This window comes from Falco biarmicus, chromosome 1 (assembly GCF_023638135.1).
Source record: "Falco biarmicus isolate bFalBia1 chromosome 1, bFalBia1.pri, whole genome shotgun sequence".
Classification (NCBI taxonomy): Eukaryota; Metazoa; Chordata; class Aves; order Falconiformes; family Falconidae; genus Falco; species Falco biarmicus.
Window position 1 is genome coordinate 78,249,837 of NC_079288.1, and position 12,228 is coordinate 78,262,064.

The 12,228-nt window shown below is 47.1% G+C and overlaps 1 long non-coding RNA gene across 2 annotated transcripts in view; it reads right to left on the reverse strand.

Annotated features, from left to right (window-relative positions):
• LOC130143578 (uncharacterized) overlaps window positions 1-12,228 on the reverse strand; it is a 42,021-nt gene that overhangs the window by 11,594 nt on the left and 18,199 nt on the right. The window lies entirely within an intron of this gene.

A 12,228-nucleotide genomic window follows, 5' to 3' on the forward strand; every position in this document is an offset into this window, starting at 1 on the left:
TATACAGCAAGAATATGATTTGATTGAAGAATCGTCATCAAAATTATGGTTAACCTCTGCGCGGCGTCTGTAGGAAACCTTGCGGCAGGCAGCGCGTTACCGGTCTCAGCGCGCATTTCAACGCGTGCAGTGTTTGGCCGCAGCCGCAGAGGGAAACGATCACCAAATGAAAGAGAAAGCAAATGCCATCAGGGCAGGCTTGTCCCAGGGTCGCGAGGGGGATGGGAGGTCCTGGACGGCCCGCCCCGGGTCGTCAGCCCGGCAGCGGACACGGGGAAACCAGACCTTGCATTGCATCAGACATTGCCTTCCTCTCCAGAAAAAGGGGCTATCCCTCACCCCTGCTTTGCCGAGCCGCCCCCGGGGGACGCCAGCGGGGGAAGGCTGCTTTCCCGGGGGGGGGAGCAGGGGGTGAGATGGGGAAGCGCCTGGGCCCCGGGGAGCCCCGAGCCCCGGGGAGGGCCGAGGCCGGGCGAGCCGCCCCCGGGAAGGCGGTGCGGGGCCGGGCCGGGCGGTGCCGCCGCGTCTGGCGCCTTGGCCCCGGGGGGCGAGGCTGGGGGGAAAGGGGTGCGCCGGGGGGAGAAGGCTGGCGGCAAGGCGGTCCCCCGCCCTGGATAGGAACTGGGCTGTTCATAATGAAGGGGCTTTTTGATGAATCGCAGCCAACGGCAAGAATCTTCCGGCTCCTCTGCCCCAAACTTTCCTGTGCCCTACTTCTGGGCGAGAGATCGCCTTTGTGGGTTAATTTAAGGAGACGGGAGGGGCTGCGGCACCGGCCGGGAGGGCAGGGGTGGGAAAACACCGAGGCGCCCTGGAGGGGCCGGCCAGGGGCAGAGGGGCAGCGCAGAGCCCCCCTCCCCCGGCCCCGCGACCGCAGGCTGATGCTCAGCCCAGCCCCAAACCCTCCCCGGCCACTTGTGGGGAAGGGGAACGCCACCCGTGTCTGTCCCCACCCCGTCGATCAGGCCCAGCTCCCACGAGGGCCGCCGGTCCCGTACCTCCTGCAATGCCGCCTCCAGGCCCGGGGCCAGCTCCCGGCCGCACTGGGGGTCAGAGCAGGGGATGCCCACGGCTGCATCTTCAGGTGGCGTTTCCTTCTCCCCGGCCCGAGCGGACCTGCCGTCGGGTGGCAGCCCTCTCGCAGGAGAGGTCCCGAGCGCTCCCCGACGGCCCGGGCCCACAACCGGCCCCGCAGCGCCTGGGCTCTCCCTCGTCCCTCCCGCGGCACCGGCCGCCGGGGGCTGCGCCCGTGGCCCGTTTCCACCCCTGGCAGCGAGCAGGGGCAGGGGAAAGGATTTTATTTTAGTTGCTTTTAATTTTTGTTTCTTTAGGGAAACCCATTTTTGTGTTAATTTCGTTTTCTCAGACCCTCTCGGCCCTGGAGCCCCGGGTTTCACGGCCCCCCTAGGAAGAAGTAAGGGGGTGGTCGCACCCCTCTCGACCCCCCACGCGGAGCAGGGGCCGGCAGCGCCCGGGCAGTGCCGTCGGCAAAGCGGCACCAGCGCGGCCCTGCGCAGCCAGGCTCTTCAGCCGAGGGGCAGGCGGGGCTGGGAGACGGGGGACTAAACTTCTACCCCCAAAAGCAGCTTCTGTGCCCAGCTGGGAGGTGAATTCGTTCAGTGCCCAGCGCCTGGTGGCCGGCCCGGCCGCCCCGCCGCGGACACCCCTCCCGGGGGCTGCGGCCCCGGCGCCGCCGCTGCTGGGGGAAGCGAAACGGTGTCCCCACCGGCCCGGCGGCGTTTGTCCCATCGCTTCCCCTCATCCCGAGTGAAACGGGGATAATCCCGTGAATTTTGCAGGCGAACGCGGGGCAGAGCAGGATGCAGGGCGAGGGGACCCTTACAGAGTCCTCCCCAAGAAGCATCTTCCCAATAATTCTACTTCAGGAATGTCTCTTTCCTCCTTTGGCTTTATGCCAAAGCAGCGAGAATTTTTTTTTTTTCTTACAGTTTGGGATTTTTATTTATGTCTCTCTCTCTCTCTCTCTCATCTATTTATTTATTTTTAGAGGCGTTGCTACCTTTATTGGCTGCTTGGGAACTGGAAAAAGAGAACGTTTCCAGAATATTTGGTTTCGTTCAAATGAAAATCAGACTATTTTTTTGGCTAGCACTCCCTGGGACTGGACCAAACAGGGTCTGGACCTAAATCAATAAAAAAAAATAAATATGTGACTATCCAGGATGAAAGATACACACCCAGCTACACAGATGTCATGTAGGAAGCTCCCGAGTCAGGACTCTAATCTTTTCGAGATTTGACTTTATGAAAGCAAAGTTCTTTTAAAATAAGTTTTGACACCTCTTTTAGCGTGCACATCCTCAGTCATTTCCTTACTCTGGAGCCTTGCTCAGATCCATCACACAGGAAACATCTACCTTAATTTTTTTGTGAAAATCAAAGCAGAACAAGTATTTTTCTCTGGGAAAAATCCCATAGAGATACGCCCTGCTCCCTGTGAGCCATGAGAACAGCATCTGACCATGGACATAGAACTCCCCATGAAACACTAACGGCAATCAGCATTTTGTACACACAGTTTCCAGCAGATTTTCTCCACTCACTTCTTCACCCACACCTTCATCCTCTTTTCCTCACCACCAGGGCTCTGCAGAGTCCTTCTCCAGCCAAATGTGTTTGCTACTACCTTATGTTTTGGTTTTTACGCTGATTTACCCCACTCTCGCTGCCCTTCACATTGCTCCTTTGGATAGTTGTTTTCTTCTTAACCAAAAAATGCTGGTGGCTGTTACTGAACTCTGTTCTGTCCCATAATATTGTCACATTGGTAATGTTTTTAAAAAAGCAAGTTTAAAGAAAATGTATAAAGGTTAACCAGAATCCAACATATACTAGATCCTTTCCATTCTTGAAGGTGAGCTGTGCCTTTTGCCTTTCCCAGAGAGCCTTCTAGGGCCTGTAAGATATTATTCTGCATTTGTATTTACCAGGGGTCTCAGAAGTCATATCAGTATATTGCTGACAGAATTTCCTGCCCCATAGAAAACAATCACCTAACTATAACTTCTGTAGCAACAGAGATGTTAACCTGACTATTCTGTGCCAAATCTGGAATAACACTATAGCTGAAGATTAACATTGTACTTGCACAGCTTTGTGAGACAAACCAAAGGTCACTTTTTGGGTAGGCTGTAACTGCTGGCTGTCTCCTAGCAATGTGATATGTTGGTTATGGACTTTGGTATTAGGGAGATGCAAATCTGTTCATTTTCTGAACATCTCTGAGGTTTTGCATTTTGGATCTATCTCCAGTTTTGTAAGACATTTAAGCCCCAATTTTGTTACTTTCTGAAATCAGCTTTGGTTGTTTGGGAACTCATTAATATCAGCATGAAATCTTACCTACAAAGTTCATCAGTGTGAGGAAATGCTGGAATTAACTTGGCAAATTTGCTTTTTATGATCATGTTTTTGGAAAGTAGGACCTACAAGCAATTAAGTGTTAAGAACTCATGAAAAAATTAAAGACGACTGAACCCATTGCCCAGCCTTTGGTACTCCCAAACACAAACCACATGTTTTCAGGATCTAGGTTTGAATACCAAGCTGAGTTAATTCAGATCTGATCCTATATGTAATTATGGATAACATCCAGGACCAATTCCATGCCCCACTAGTCAAACTGCATGATTATGGTATCTGCTTTCTGATGAGGAAGAGAAAATTAGGCTTAATGCAAAAACGTTTGTATCACTCATGTGAATGAAAATGTCGTGTGTGTGGCAACATTATTTCTGACCAAGAAATAATGTATCTTTCTTTTAAGAGGCTTTTATCTTTCTTTTAAGAGATAGGATATGCAGATGCTTTAATTGGGGATGGCAACACTCCTGCTCTTGAACAGCTGAAGTGCATCTCTCCTACCTGGGCCATATCACATCAGTCTTTACTTGCCTGGGGGCTGCTGAATAATCCAAATTCCCTATATAGAGAAAACAAGGTGTCTTGAGCTGTGGTGTGATCACACGCACTGAGTCACTGTGGGGAATAGCTGCCCCAGATTTTCAGATTTTTGTAGAAATTCCAGGTTTTCATAGGATCCACTTTTCACAGGAAACACATCCTTTTGCACTGCAACTAATTTCCAGAGTACTGGTTCCTCCCTGCTCATCTTTCCAAGGTACGTGCCTCCCAGCTTCCAGCTTAATGGCATTTGGCATGCTACTTGCAGAGTTGGGAAGCTTGGCTGCCTTCATACTGATCAACAGGAAAGAGTCTATGGGATAACGGAAATCTGGAAAACATGAGGGATGAAAGATGTGGCTTTGTTTAAACTGGGGGAAAAAAAGAGAAGGGAGGCGACAGTTTTCTATATGTAAAATGTTGCTACAAAGTTGCTGGTGATCAGTTGTGACCAAGTGAAAAAGAACGAGAAATTACTTAAACTTGCAGCATAAAAACCCAGGATAAATATCAGAGACACAGTCTGCCTCTTAAGATGGTATCTAAGACAGGGGTTTGATAGAAATCCCAGGACTTGTACTACAGAGATGCAGGTTAGAAGAAATATATGTATGAGATTATCTAAAGTGATTCAGCTAACTTCCACACAGGATGGGAGAGTGGCCTGGATGATTTCTTGAATTCTCTTTCAGTGCTTCGTTGCCACAAATCCCCGCAGGCAAGACAACTGTTCAGCTGGTTGACAGCTGATGCAGCACGGAGATTAAATTCAGCTGAAGACCGACTATGATGGTAGAAAGATGTTGATTCATCTGGAATTCAGGCTCTTAATTCACACCCAAATCGCTGGCAGAGCAGCTTGCTGACTTCAGTAGCTTAGTACTGGGTCCTTCGCTGGCAGTTGTTACCATGTCCATTTTTCTGTTTTGAAGAAAGATTGCAAGACTGGCCTCTTACCAAATCCATCCCAGCTTTGTGAAATATGATGGCTATTCCAGCACGAGTTGTATGACAGTTGGAGATCAGAGGGGTGCAGAAGGCAATTAGGCTATTAGGTTCACAACTATATTACTAAGTGGAAGTATCAAGCTTTTCATTCTCCTCTTCATTGTTTTATTTGAATAATCTTAATCCAGATCTTGAACGCTGAAGTTATTGCCTGAGAAATGGCTTCTAAGTAGTGCAGAAAGGATACAAAATCGACCTGCTTATAGGAAGGAAACCTGCATTTTTATTTCAATCATCAAGGAGATTACTTGGAGAAGAACTCAAAGTAGGAAGCTCTGAGCTGTCTTTCTACATCTTGGACATTCAGGACACTTATTCACATACAAATGAAAATGATAACATAGGGGCAAAAGAAGTTTTAGGCAAAGATTGGATGGAGTTAAGGAAGTTTCTCAAGAACAAATCCTCTGAAGCTGTTCTCCAGTTATTAACATACCTGCTGATTCCTGGTCATTTTCAGAAAAGTAGGAAGATCTAGAAAATCCTGATTCAGAGGGGAAAGAAAAGCCTCTGCTGCCTGGCAGCATAGTCAGTGGACTTCACTGACACCCGTCCATCTTACACACTCATGCACTTAAGGATCCAGCAGGAACAACCAAGGCGTGATGGTCCTCAGTTCTGTGGCTGGAACCCTGTAACAGCCAGTCCCTTTCATGGCAACTAGGGGAAATCAGCTTTATTTTTTGGCTGAATTAATATGTTTTATTTTGCATTGGAATAGATGAGGAGTGCTCATACAAGCAGTTAGGGCATCTCTGATAGGACATGTCAATAAACAGGAGGGAGGTGAGAACTTTTCTTATTTCATATTTATCTGCAGCGTAAGAAAAAGAATGTATGTGAAACAAGGTGCTGGAACGTGTGGAGAGGTAAAGGAAGTTAGGAGGGTGGATGCGGTAAGGAGAGGAGCATGAACCAGTGGCAGGTTGGAGAGCAGCAATAAAATAGATTTGTGGTCACTGTGGAAAATCACTACCAAAGTAGCTTGCGGTAAGAAAGCAGCTGAAGATAATAAGATGAGAGATGTAAGGATCTAAGGGAGGAAACAGGCAAGACATGGTCCTAGCGTGGCTGGAATTGGCACAGGGAGATGGCAGGGTTTGCTCATCGCAACCCCTGGGCTTTCCTGCAAACATTGCTCCTGGAATGAAAGCCCGTGTCTGTGTGTGGATGTTGGGCAATTCACAGCTAACGCTTGGGGGTGGAGGGTGGGGAAGGAGCATGCTTAATGGGGATGAGCAGAGAGGAGATGAGGGTCCAAATTAGTCAGCTGCAAAGGGCAGGGAAGCTCTTAGGACAGAGTGAGCAGTGTTTGTGGGCCTTGCTGCCCATCCCAGCTCTCACCATGTGTCTTCTCACCCTTTCTGTACACCATGTTGGGCCAAAGAGCCTCACTGCCATCTCCTGCCGCCTCCACCACCCATGTCAGGCAGGAGGGATGATGCCGCCCTTGGCTGCTGCCACTCTCAATGGGAGGGGAGCCAAGCCAGTACTATTTATTAAGCTGCCCTGTGAATAATGTGGCAGGAGGAACCATCCCTGCCCTAGGGCATCTCCAAGAAGGTGCAGTTCAGGTGTGTAATGCTGTAATGTGCTGGGTGTCCAGTAGATGTTTACACCTCAAAATGGGGCAGAGGAGCTGACCTGAAAACTGCCTGTCTGTGGGGATTGACCCTCCAGGGTTCCTCTCCCAGCAGAGTGCCAGACTGCAGCCATGGTGGAGGGAAGGTGGAGGCTGCTAAGACAAGCCTCCTCCAAGCCCCCACTGAAGACCGAGGTGCTTTGCATTTTCGTCTGGGAACTTTCCCCTCATTACCCTCCTGACAGGATGGGTGCAGACAACATTAGGGACGCTGGGCTACACACCGGCCCCAGAGGAATGTCCTCCTCCTCCTCCTCCTCCTTCTCCTCCTCCTCTGTGGCAGCACCTCAGTGCAGGGGGAGGCACACCAGCACTTCCAGCCAAACACCTTCCCTTGCAGGATTTCTTTTTTTCCGGCTGAAGGCAGCTGCAGGAAGGCAGGGAGCCTTCACCCCTTCTCACCCCAGCTCCCCACAGCTGCACAAGTGAGTCTGGCCGATGCCTTTTCCCAGGGCTGAAGGGGATTGGTGATTAAAGGGGCTGTCTGACCAGCTTTCCCCTAAAAGAAGCTTACAAAGTCCGTTTGTTTAACCTTTTCACAGCAGCTTGACCCTGTCATGAAGAACAAATCACTCCAAAACAATGTCAAAGTGTGGGACTGGCGGAGTGGCTCCCAGCCTCTTCCTCCTCCGCTGTTGCACACCCAGGGATAGGTCCAGCCCTGGCAACAACACGAACCCTCTTCTGCATCCCACAGTCCCAGTCGCACAGCATCCTGCTGCAGCTGTGAATTTTGAGCCCCACAAAAGGAGGGACCGGGTGTGAGTGGCTGTGCTGGTGGCACTGAGGTGACACATTGCCAGGCAGCTTGCGATTCATCTACCTGCTAAAAGTGAGGGCTCTTGCCTCCAGTGTTTTCCAGATATTAGATGCATTTATGGAGTTATTATTTCTTTTTCCTGATGCTAAACCCTTCAGCCAAGTTTGAGGTTACACTGCCTATTTTACACCTTTTGTAGACTGTTTAGCAGTGAAACCAGAGGGCAAACAGACTCACTAGTGAAGTCTAGAAGTAAATGTTTACATTTTGTTACATTCTTTTTTTTTGTGGTTAGGGAAGGAAGTTACTTCAGTTAAAAATAACTACTAAATGCTTACTGAGACACTCAGATTTTAAATGATAGTCCTCTTTTCCCTTAATCCAAGTGATCAAAGCAAAAATGCATAAACTGGACAAAAGTTATTGTATTCCAGTGTTTTCATGAAGTGATTTTCTACATGAACAAGAAAATGAATCTTAACCACTTACCACAAAAATATCCTCAGGCGATGGTAGTACAATTAAGACCTTTTCTTTAAATAGTATGCAAGCTAATGTAGTACATATGGTGCCATTAGCAACTTCAAACCAGTATTTGGATATTCATTTAATTTAAAACAGTGTGTGCTAACACAAAACTTAGCAGTAATAGTAAATGTAAACTTGGGTAAGAAAGTAAACAATGCCATCTCTGTTGCAAGTGCAAGCCATTAGTCAACAGGACCAGATTTTGATAGCAAGTATAAGCACTACATTTTTTATGTTATAATAGATATTTTTTAAATCTTGTTTTGTTTGGCTTTGTTTTAAAAATTAATTCTTGCGAAGAATAATCATATTGCTACTATATTTTATTGTGCTCAGTGATTTTCCTTATGAGGAACTTTTCCTTTGTTTGTGAATACAGAAAAAATTGACAGCAGCAGAACAAACTGTGCAAAATGAGGAAATAGATTAGCTCATGCTAACTGTGTGTGTAAACTGAAACACCGTACTGATATCTTTGTTTTTTTACCTAGTGACATTTGCTGCAGAACAGTAATGGATATAGCCTGGTTAGCTGAAGGTGGCACACTCAATTTAAAAGCCCTGTGGAAAACCAGCTGTGTTAGTATGCAGGTGCTTAAACATCCTTTCTGTAAAGCAGACTAGGTTATTTAATCACTGCTTTAAACCAGACACTTAAAGTTTGTGGGATGCTACTGAAATTAAGATTGTTCATGTGTTGAAGATAACATGGCACAGGCCATTCCCACCAGCCCCTGCAAGGGAAAACTTTAGTTCTTCATCTCAATTTCAGATATTGTTGTCAGCTAGAAAAAAACCAACCAATAGTAGCAGCATTGACATTATGGTAGTAAAGTAAATAATCCACATCAAAACACTTAGGGAGAAACCAACAGGATGAGAGAATTTGTCATTTCCTTATTACAGGGGAAGTTCTGCATTTTCACTGCCCCTCTGTTCACAGCGGCCCCATGAGCCCTGGAAATCCCTATGGAAGTTGTGTTCCCTGCTGCGTCCCAGAGCCTGGCCCTCCCTGCAGCTGCTGAGGCTTCCTCTGCTGCATAGACGGCAAGGAGAGCAGAGATGCCAGGGAGCGAGGTGGCTATGCAGCTTAGTAAAAGGTTAATCCTTGACCCTTGTGGGCAATGGTGGGCAAGGTGGCTGTGCCTCCCTCGGCAAGGAGCCACAGCTGTGAATCCAGCTGTGAAGCACAGTGCCCAAGTGAGCCTTGGCTCGGGGAGCAAGAACAAGAAGCTAATAAATCACGATGCACACAGGAAATATTTACTTGGCAAGGAGAAAACTTGCACCAAGTCATCACCCAGGTTAAAAGGGAAGAGGCTTTGTGCAGGGCAGGAGAGGGCCATCAGGCTTGCCGGCACGTACTTCCTTCTTGCTGGAGCTGTTCCACTTTGTATAAATAATTAAATCATCTTCAGGGCAAGGACTTGACCCTGCATCTCTCGCATCCCAGGCGAGCACCCAAACAACTGGGCAATAGAATCAATCTCTTGTTTTTCTCTCCCCGGCCCAATGAATATTTAATCACCTGTACAAAGTGAAGCAGCTCCAACAGGAGGGAGTGAAAGCCAGGCACCTTGCAAAAAAGCTCTGCAGCTCAACAGCCCATCTACTTTTCCAGCAGCATTTGAGTCCCCACGGGCAAAAGCCCTTGGTATGTGAGAGAGGGGGTTGTGCTGACTGGATGCTCCCTGCTAGCAGAGTCCTGAGATGGTGGGAGGCAGCTCCTGTCTTCTCACCTTTCCCATCTCTAACTGATAGCCACCTACACATTTTCTTTTACAGCTGACAATATTGATGGCCACTCTTGGTATATTTGCCTAATGATTAGACATGGTCACCTAGGAAGAAGACGACCCAGGCAGAACCTGCATCTCCCAGGAGACCATGCGGCTGCCAGGGCACGTGCTGCAGCTTCTCAAGTTGGTGAGAAAGTCAAACAGATGACGTTGGATAAGTGGGAAAGATCATGTGCCCACTGATGGGAGCTTACATCTTGGGAAGTTCTTGTCTCCCACATGGCTACTGCTTCCACACCCAGTTCCTTACTTTATGCACTGACAGAAACAAAACACAACCCAACACATCACAGCAGTAAAAAGCATAAAAACCAGCTGCAGGGAATAAGAATGCAAAGAATAAGGTCATTCTACCCAAGGCACATTTTGTTTTTGTTGGGTTTTTTTTGGTTTTGTTTTTGTTTTTTTTTATAATTCCACAGGAAACTAGGCCATCCAGTAAGGTTTTTACAGCTAATGCAGATTTTTAAAAGAAAGTGCAACTGAAGGGTTTTTACAAAATGTGCTGAGCCAGAAAAGATACTACTCAGGTATTTCTGTAGCCTATCAAGGCCAAAGTTGGATGTGACGTGCCCTTTAGGAAGAATCAGTCCTAGCCTCACATGGTCCTGAACTGTCTCAGCAAGTATTTTCTTAGCATTTTTTTCCTTATAAGAGACACAAATAAGTAAAGAGTTATTTTTAGAGTATAAGACTATAATTAAACTGTCATTTGCTGCTGCACCAGAAATCCAATGTGATTGCACAGGAAAAAGTGAGGAAGTTCTTTAACCTATTTAACATAGATAATCACCTATAAATTCTCCATTCTACCAGCACATTGCTGCATTTTTCCCAACAAACTTTCTTTTGGGAAATTTGGGTATCTATCGACACCTCAAAATAAGACAAGTCAGAACATTATGTATTTTTTTTTTTTTTTAAAGAGACATTTAGTCTTGAGATGGCAGCTTTTCTGTAACTTCACAATGTAATTGCAGAGCTGTGTATTTTATTTTCAAAGTTTTGGGTGTTTTTAAACTTTTCTGTTAAAAAATATTTTAAAACCCCCAACATTTCTTAGACATCTTTTGCTTCTGATAAAATCTAATGGTGATCAGGAGGGATGTTTGTGTTAAGTCTGGGCTATATATTTAGGTGTCTGAGTTAGATGTGAGTCTCCCCATAGGTAAAAAATTAAGAGATTTAAGACCCTCCAGGCAGCAGTCCAGCACAGGGGCTTCCGTGTCACCCTCTGGAGGTGCCCGATTCTGCCACTTACAAGACATGCCCTGTTGACTTAATGTCCCAGGTGGGCTGTGATCATATAGCTTTCTTCTCTCTGAACTCCCCAGTCCTGGCCATAGGCTGCAGACATGGTGCTGAGAGACATCCCACTCCCTGCTCCTCCACTCCCACCTCAGACACTACAAACTCATCTCTGTTGTTTACACTGTCTTGCTCAATAGCAAAATTAATTCCTTCCTGCTGCAGAATGAAGATTAAGTCTGGGGAGTCAGTGATGGGAAAGCACTACCACAACAGGAGGATCACCTCTTTGGTCAGCCATACTGGCAGATGGAGGTGCAAGTGCAGGTGCAGGTAGTCCTTCTGACTTCAGGAAAGGGCAATTTGTTAAGCCCAGTCTTGCATTGCTTGTAACAAATTAATTTATCACTTGGTTTTACCATTTTGGGCCAAACTTGCTGAGCCATGGTTTTTACCCTTTTTTCCTGCAGCCAGACTCAGTCCTGCTTGCCGGAGCTTATTGGCAGAGAGGATAGAAGGGAAGAGATGAGTCAAGAAGAATCAGATCAAGAGGGTAATTTGGCTGGGAGCATTTTCTGCTCCTTTCCGTTTTCTAGCTGCAGAATGAGTTACATTTGCCAAGTGTGTTTAACCTTGGAGAAGGGCTGCGAGAGCCTGGAAATGCAAATGGTATTGCAAGCACTGCCGGGGATGGGAGACATACGGCTAAAGTATCACTTCAGCCACAGCCCTGCAGCACTGTGCAATGTACATACTAATCTCCAGGAAACCTGCCTGGCTGGAGAAGGACTCGGGCTTTCCCCGTCATCCCTGGTTCACATTGCACAGGATTCCTCAGCCATGCTTAGGGCATGGATCTGGCAGGCTGTAGCTGGGAAAACTATTTTATGCCTTTACCTGTGTGCTGTTTGCATACTGAATTAGCAAGAAGGCTTTTGAACTTGGCTAGTTTCAGTCACCCTCCGATCTCATCTTCTCTATTTCTGAACTCCTGGTCTGCAAGCTAAGATCCACGGCAAACGATTCACCATCCTTCTGTCACGCTGATCCTATTGCTTGGCAGGAGTTTCCAGAGCAAATCTTCCTAATGCTAATGCTGAGTCAAGCACAAGGGCTAGATTTAACCACATGTTATTTAACATTGCATTGCTTTGGCTTCAAAAGGCACTTTAAGGCATTGCTCATGATGCCGGTGATACCATGCCAGTTCAGTCAGGTCTGTGAGCAATGCAACTGTATTGTCCCAGTGCTCCAAAGTACCCTTCAGAAGTAGTCTTTATGATGGGTTGTTACAGATAACATCAATTCCAAAATGTTAT